Raw genomic sequence first — 9,008 nt, 5'->3', positions numbered from 1 at the left:
GGTATAGGTTCATACTATGTTTATATATGTTAAACCTATATTAGGCTTAAGAATTATAGGAAGTATTTGTGTTGTATTCATGTTTTGAAGGAGTCTGCGAGATCACAAAGTGTAGGATGTAGTTTTAGAAAGATTTAATTGGAGGTGGATTTAAAATTATTTCTTTAGTACGCATTAGAAAGCCATTTATCTTTACTAACTAACAATTGTTGTTCGAACCAAACGTTAAATACCACTCTAATCTTATAGACATTTCCATGGCGGATGAAAGTCCTTGCTACTGCAACAATATTATATGTAGTAATACTAGAACGATTAATTCACATTTGAGTTTTGATTAGCAGCTTATGGATCTAGGGAAATAACTATTGTAGTTAAACCATAACTTTATTAAATACCTTAAGTGTGTAGATGTACATTGAATGTTTGTGAAGTTTCAGGTAAGTCATTTCAGGTTAAGAAATGCAACGGGATATAAAGATAAATTTATTAATTTTGAAAAACGATAAACAATGTAACAAAATAAACAATCTAATAAAATTCATGAAACAGAAACCAGACCAACACGTGCAGGGAATTTTATTCTGTCTTACTGCAAGTGCATGACGTACAACTGCAGGCTTCTCCTTCTAGAAAGAGAAAAAGATTACATGTAAAATACAAATTGAGGTTTAAACAAGGGACAAAAAACCTTTAGTGATAAATTAAGAAATTATACACTATGAATGAACTAGTAAGATTCTACTTACCTGTACACTTGCATTGACCCGCAGTTTCTGCTTTTTTGCTGCACGTGGTGCACTTACAACCGTCTTCTTTACCACATGTGCACTTCTCGATACATGTGCATGTAGGATCTTGAAAGAGAAATGTGGAACAAATTAATCAGGTGTTATGATAGATTGAAGTTCACATTAATAGTTAGTTATGTCAGGAACGTTACTTTGTGGTTCACGATAAATCAAAGAACGAACACAGTTCAATTTTTGTAATGCACAGAACATTAAGTTTCATAATGAAGTGTATATCGTGCAGTTTTGTTACGACACTTGAATATAAGTCATTAAGATAATAAATATTCTGTTAATAGGAGGTGAAGACGGTTTAGTTGGGTTACAACTGGAAACGAACTGTTAAATTTGCTAATGAAAAGCTTCCATTATTTTTATATTAATATGTTAGACAATAGGTTTGACCTTCATGTTCCAATAACACCATCATTTAGATAAAGGAGACAAGTTTAGTATTAAACCTTTGAAATCAGGTTATTTCAGCGGTAAATTCGGAAGTAAGTGGAAGGGGAGAAACCCCGCAAAAGTGAAAGGATTATTATTGTTCAAACACAAGCTATCTTAATAGCTATTCGTAAATAACAGTTACAGTTGATTAAAAGGCATTTGTAGTATGGTAATTCTATGTGTATAGTTTGATTTACAAAATAAACTGACAGATTTTTTTTCACCTATGTAAACAACTTCGAACTGAGTGTCATGCGTGTCAAATTTGACATCACATAAAAACTACGTCGATATTAAGGTTACCTGTTACAGTCCTAGATACTTAGGGCTGATGATGTTCTAAAGGCAGTTTAGGTAATATTTGATAACGTGTCTAGTTTCATGGATTGTAGTTTCATATGAAAAGTTATTACAGAAAGGAGTAACTAATGAGCATTTAACAAGTTACGTATTCAAGCTACTTTATTAACACTAGGTTTAAGTACGAAATTGTATCAAAGGCCATTTAAGCAGTATCGTTAAACAGTTAAGAAGCTACATATGAATATTTAGATTTATACAATTCAAAGATATTCCTGGTAGTTATTTCTAGAGGGAGAAGGAAACAAATTGGTGAAATAACAATGGTCTAAGTTTACATTGAACTCTTGTGACCATTTAAGAAACCAATGAGTTTATAGTCGAACGGTCCTTTAATAGTCGATTTATTCATTAAATCTTGAGATCAGGTGCTATTCATTACCACAGAAATTATTCTTAACAAGTACAGAAGTGCGTCGTAATTGCTGGAAGTTCTACCCATTTTTCTTCACAACCTATTTCTTTTGTTTCAGATTTTGATCCCCAGAGGGATTCAGCTTAAACATCTTCAAATAGATAATTAACGTTAGATAATTAACGTTGATTGGAGCAAAAGTGCATGCAAACGGTTTTAAAGAGAATGTTAACGTTCGCTGTCGTCCAATACAGAATGCCCTCAATCGTTTATTGTATCTGCTGTTCAATATACCTCATGTTCGAAGAGTGACACGAGATATGAAAATCATAGACAGACTGGTAGCAACAATGAGAGTTGTTTAGTGACGGCATCAATCTTTATACTGAAGTGTGACACAGATATTGTCATTTGAGAAATCCTTCTCCGATGTTTTAAGTTCAATCATGTGGTCCACGGTGGAGCATTCTCATTGGAACTCAGTGGGTGAGGAGGTTGATTGATTCGAGGAACCACTAAAGACGAACAGTAACCATCCTATAAAGGTTGAGACAATTTGTCAAAGTAATTGGAAGTTTATTTTAATGAATCATGGGTTCCTTCTCAGGCTTCAAGGAAGGTAGGACAATAGCCTGGCGCTAGGCATAACATTCTACTGCCAGATCAAGTTAAGCACAATCAGAAGAATAGCAAGAGGAGATAAATGGTGCAGCATGTTATAGTGTATATGAAGTCCAAACGATGTACTGCCAATTTGAGTTCCACCAGTGCAAAAGGGGCGATTGTAGTCAAAGAATTTTAGGAAAGAGGTTCTCTTTCCCGATTCTTGATGGCCAAGAAGGTGAAAGAATCAGGAGTGCTAGATATCCAGCAAAAGCTTTCACCTAGAGTACCGGCGATGCTCCGGGTAGTAGCTACTTAGTTAGAGAGCAAGATCGAGAGGAACACAATTTCATTGTTCAATGACCTATCAATTCTTGTCTCTTAACACTGGAACTGGTGGTATAAGATAAGCCAGTTATGAACTGAATCCAATAATCTTTCTGGCATTGGCTTCTTACCCACTGGATAAGTGCACGGGCCTATTGGAAAGCGATATGGTTGGAGGGTAGTATATCCATGGAAAATATCCCAGGCTCGTTTTTTAAACCTTCTGTGCCACGTGACAGCCAAGATTCCACCACGAAAGAGAATATAGTGGAAAACGTGTCCAGGTTTTAGGAATACATTTAGCAGCTGCTTGTATAATACAGTCATTTACTGCTGCCAAACAGTCGTCAATTGATGGCCTACAGACGATGGCAGCATCGATCAAGTTATGCGAGATCAGTGTAAGAAGGCATGATCCAGCTTCCACTTCGGTACGTAGGGTATTGACCACAGCTAGTCTCTCAAAATTATAGGAAAATAGTTTCTGCTTCCTTGGTTATTGTCAACCCTCAACGAGAAGTTAAAGTAATGAATGGAAGCAAATTCAAAGATCAATAGTAGTAAAGGACTAATTAGGTGCATGAAAATAAAACTAGGATTGAAAGAGAAAGGTTGCGATCAGAGAACAAGCCCTTCTATTAATATCAGTACTTCCCCAGAGGGAATGCTGATCTTTAGTCTCCCAGGATTAAAAGGGAGACAGCAGCCGTTCAATGAAAGCATAAAGGTATGATTGATCCCAAGTCTCTTCAGGCGACAGAGAGAGAACAAAGTGATGTTATGACCTAAAGAAACAGATTGTTACGGTCTCCAATGGTGTGTCGAGTGAGAAAGACAGGGTGAGCACATTGTTCAATACATAGTGCCATCCCTCCATGCATTCGTACATCACACAGGCTGTTTATCTACAAAGAATATTGCTAAAAGACGACTAACGGCGGCAGGATTAAAAAAAGTTTCCTGTAAGAAGAGATAAATAGGATGGTAGGAAGCAATCAGTGTTTTGGTGTAATCCAGATTAGAACCTAAACATCCACAGTTCCATATTTATTTACGTGTGGACGAATTGGGAGGAGAACCTTTGTTTACGAGCACGTTTTTTTCCTTACTATTCTTATTCGAGGGAGGTGTATGTCGACCTCGATGGATCCTGCCCTGTGTCAACTGGCTAGGTCTTTGCCGTTTGAAGGCGATTCCAATGACTCATGACGTGAGCAAATGATTCCTTTGCATCTTAAGGGGCAGATGCATCCGAGGAAATGCTTGTACCTACAACCAAAGGATGTGGATCATGAGGTTTGGAATACATGTTAAATACAGAGAAGGGTGTTCAAGTTAATTCAACTTAACCATAAAGGTTAAGAAGCTCTTCATTTGTTTGAGACAGAATCTGTCTTCACTCCCACTGTAGTGGTGGAACGAAGTGCAGCAGCATACGTCCGAGAGGAGGTGGTGGACAGGAAATTTTGAGCCTCAGGATAAGTAATGTTAGGAATCGTATTTAAACGTTGCACCTCTATTTTAACCATTTAGGGCGAGAACGAAAGTAAGACGAGTAAGAACCATTGCTACTGAGGCAACGAGGGTCCGTTTCACACTCATTGGTATCACGAGTCCTGGCAACACAACAAGCCCATGACAGGGAACCACGACATGGCGTCTTTGAATGACTGAACCTTTGAGGGTTTGGAATGTATGGCCGTACTTCGCAATTAAGATAACCTGCCTTTATGGCGGCAGGTGAACGTAGTGATTTAAATATCAGAACGAGAATATTTGTAGGCATATAATTCCATATTTGCGAGTGGAGATACGACTCACTACAGTAACTCGTTGAGTGGAGAGAGGAGCAAGAATCTGACTCAGGGATGTTTTTCAAACTCTTCTCAACAGTAACTTCTCGTTATGAATTCAGAGTACCATGAGGTGTAGCCTCAATAGGTATATCCTCAAATGCAAGAGGAGTTCACAGTGTTGTGCACGTTTCCACTAATGTGTCACTGGATCGAAGGCTTATTTTTACCGACTATAGCGAGCGTGTCTCTCCAGTCGCTTCTGGGTATAAAAATGGAGACTTACCTTAGTTTGTCTGAAAGAGAATGTAGGATAAGAAAGAGGTACAACAAGTGGTACAGATGTTGAAGATTGCTGCTCAGGAATTAAGACATGGTCGTTTATCTATGTACTGTTTTCCACCACTTTCGTTAAAGATGGTATTTGGAAGATCTATGAAAAAAGGAAAATTTTAGCGCCCACTTACTCCACCCACTATGAAGCCCTACGAGAAGACACTACAATGTAAAACAAGATCACTTCAACAACGCCAAAATTTCGTGAGTACTATATGCAAACACCAGCATCATATAAAGTGTCCATAACACCTGTCGAGAATATCCAATACTGGTACTTTCTTGACCGTAGCCCTAGTGGAACAGCCAATTGACTTAAGGGGGTGGACCTGAGGTCGCCTGTCTATAGGAATTGAAAGCCAAAGTGGTGGGTTGGACACTATAGCAATCAGGATCCTCTCCTTCCCTTCACGGATCGCCACGCACAGGAAATACGTGGATAGATATTTAGATCCCATAGGAGGTGAACTGAACCTTCTCTTGGAGGTCCCCTTACCAGGTAAAGGGGTACACACCGAGGGGAAATATTTGTGGAAGGTTCCTTGTGAAATGAATTATACATTGTTTTCCCCTTCTATTTACATCTTCTAAGCTTTGATTGTGGTTGTTACCACAATAACGTTTGACGAATCATGTTAGTTAGTTTTAAAGGGGACACCGCGCTATTTGACAATATTACCGATGTCACCCAAGGAATCGACTGGCAGTGTAGAAGACTTGCCATCACTTATTCCTCTGGGAAGGAATATTGCATCATGACACGTATAATTGGCATCTGTCCGGGTTGAAACATCTGCAAGTGAAACGAATTAAGCCTACATTAAATCCGATTAATCTCTCTTATGAAGAAGGATGATTTACATTCAAAGTAAGCCTCGTTCCAAGTATGAGAGAAGGAATCTTTGGATCAAATAAAAGTGAATAAATTTGGAAAATCAGGCAGCTGTATTAAAGCTGATGTTATGGATAGCACTGTTAAGTAGTGGTTTCTAATAGTTACGAAAGAAGCAGTCTCTAAGCAGTTTTGTTTTTGGAAAACAAATTAACTCGTGATCATTGGGTTGCGACTCCGACTAGCTGCATGTTTAGCAGTTTTTGAAGGTCTTGTCTGAGAGACCACCGTGGGAAATAAAGAACCAAGATAAACATTGCAAACACCTATATTTGTTTTCCTTGCAATAACGTTTCAATGCATTTGTTTTTCTCTTATAAAATTAATTGTTGAATGATCTTTATTTTAGTAGCTTCGGAGTCATGAAGATAAATTTACAAAATAAACAGAAAATAATTCAACGTGTGTGATATAGAAAATACTGTAGTAAAAACATTAGAGCAAAAAACAATTCAAGAAAAGAAAGCTTTCCGTATGGCAAAATTCACCGCTTCTGAAGCAGCCATTACTTCAATGTGTACCGTACAAGTTCTGCATTTTGTATCATGCAATACGTTTGACAATTTCCATGTTCCAGCACTATCGCTTTCTCTGCCTATTAAAAGAAGCTTTTGTGAATACAAAGTCAGGTCTGTATGCGGATTAACATTTTGCGTTAGTTCTTTTTGGAGGATATGCCTTTTGATAAAATATCTGAATACGCCGAGAATATTGTGTCAAATTAGTAAACTCGACCGGACATCGGGACAGACCCCTCAAACTGGGACCCATGGTTGGGTTATTTTTAAAGTGTTTCTCTATTATCCTTGTTGCAATGATTTGTTGAAATTTAACATACTGTTGTTACCGTTATTTAATAGTTTTCAATAGAGTTAATTTATTTTAACATGGGTAGCTGATAGTAACCGATAGCTCCGAGAATTGAAATAGATTTGTTCTTGTCGAGCAGAATAAACATTTAGTGGACGTACACAAGATAAGGGGGTTTATTACCATTTGTAGAGGTAAAAAATAGTCACAACATTTAAAAACAATGTAATTAAAAACCCGACGGAACATTAGAAGATTATAAACCATAAGTATTAGAATATGAATAAGTCTTGCTAGTCAGGTAAATGATATAAATAAGTGTTCGAATATCAGGAAAACCTTTCCTACCTTTACACTTACAACTTCTTGCAGTTTCAAGTTTTTTGTTGCACGTGGTACAATTACATCCGTCTTCCTTGCCACACATGCACTCTTTGATACACGTGCACATTTGATCTTTAAGGAAAAGAATGAAGTGTAGCATAAGTAAGGTACGAATGTTTTATTTCTTTTAGTTTTAGTACTAAAAGTAGATCATTTAAATGAAATGTTACCTTGTTATCAATATTTAATAGTAATACATATGCAAACATGTATTAATATATAGTATAAATACATTTTACCCTGAACTCGCTAAGTAATTACTACACCCTTTTTCCTGCTCTTGTTACAAAAATTAAAGGTTTGAAATAAGTTTCATGTAATAGATGAAACATCGAAATAGATTTAGAAAGTGTTGTTTAAAGTTTTCTAATTAAGTTTCAGTGTTCAGTTAAAACTGATGGTTAAGTGTGGCTCAATTTACAATAAAGAATATTATTGCTACTGTTGCAAATACATACATTAGGGGCAGATATATATTGTGACCGAGTTAATTGCGAAAAAAAAAAAAAAAAAGTTATAGAAACACTAAAAGCGTATTTATATCCAAACTTTCATATAAAATTGATAACCTTAAATATATAATAAATACCTTTAAATAAACTTCACCTAACCATTTGTTAATTATTACATTACTCTTACCTCATATACTTAAAAACAATTCAAACTTATTATCTAAACCAAACTAATCCGATATAAACATCAATAACATTTATTATTCAAATCAAATTCCACATACACTTTCAGCTCTCACTACTTCTCTGCAATATACTTAACACAACGTAATTACATAACGTAACGAAAAATAAAAACTTACCTCCACATTTACACACTGCGTCTGTCATTATTAATAACTGTAAAATATTACTACCTCCCTCTCTAACTACAATTCCCGTTTCTTCTTGCTGTGGTTGAAGTTTTTATTTGAATCGTGTTAACGATTCGTGTGCAAAATGACCAATAACGTACCGTGTGTTATTTCCAGCCAATCATGATGAACAAACATGTCCTAATTACAATAAACAGTAACATATCTAAATATTTCATATAACCGGTCTGAACTTGTAAAATATAGTTCAATACTTGTTCACTGTAATGTCTACTATTGGTGATAAAAACACACGTAACTACACATCTTTAGGTATATCGGTTTCTAATATTTTTCCAATTTCTGGTGTTTAAACCTAAACATAATAGTAATACCTCATGTCCACCTCATCGGTGATAAGATTGTAGGCTCTAAACGCTAAAAATCGGATTTCAATACAACCAAACCAAAAAACAATGTAATAACTAATACACAAAATTAACAGTTAGTATGTAAGTGTCATGTGATGTTAATAAAGTGTTAAAAATCTCACGTCAGATTTATAATTTAATTTATCAACAATAATCCAGTTACCAAGATCCAATCAATTGATTACATAAGGATAGTCGATGATGTAAGAAAAGCTCTATTGTTAATGACATAAATATTTGATGCATAAAGCTGGTTTATATATTGTGTAACTGGTGTATTAAAATCATTCTTTGATTTTCTTTACTCATACCAGTTTGTTTCTTTGAATTTCGCACAAAGCTACTTGAGGGCTATTGCGCTAGTCGTCCAAATTTTGCAGTGTAACACAAGAGGAATGGCAGCTAGTCATCACCACTCACCGCTAACTCTTGGGCTACTCTCTTACCAACGTATAGTGGGATTGATCATCACATTATAACGTTCCCACAGCTGAAAGGGCGACCATGTTCGGTGCGGCCGGGATTCGAACCCGTTACCCACAGATTACGAGTTGAACGCCTTAACTCATCTGGCCATGCCGGATCATGCTCAGACCACTAAATTATTGTAATTTCAAACTGTTGACTTTATCGGGTGTATTAAATATTGGTGGACGTGTCATAAAACACTTTTA

The 9,008-nt window shown here is 36.2% G+C and overlaps 1 long non-coding RNA gene across 1 annotated transcript; it reads right to left on the bottom strand.

The window, feature by feature from the left end:
* Positions 1 to 466: 466 nt before the first annotated feature.
* On the bottom strand, positions 467 to 8,044 carry LOC143238349 (uncharacterized). The gene is made up of 4 exons (XR_013020540.1): positions 7,913 to 8,044; positions 7,063 to 7,170; positions 750 to 857; positions 467 to 629 (listed from the first exon to the last, which is right to left on the bottom strand). It is a non-coding gene; the product is annotated as an uncharacterized LOC143238349 (long non-coding RNA).
* Between the last annotated feature and the right edge of the window lie 964 nt (positions 8,045 to 9,008).

Source organism: Tachypleus tridentatus, chromosome 13 (assembly GCF_004210375.1).
Source record: "Tachypleus tridentatus isolate NWPU-2018 chromosome 13, ASM421037v1, whole genome shotgun sequence".
In the NCBI taxonomy this organism is placed as follows: Eukaryota; Metazoa; Arthropoda; class Merostomata; order Xiphosura; family Limulidae; genus Tachypleus; species Tachypleus tridentatus.
The sequence above is the reverse complement of the archived record's forward strand: the minus strand, read 5'-3'. Positions and strand labels throughout refer to the sequence as shown.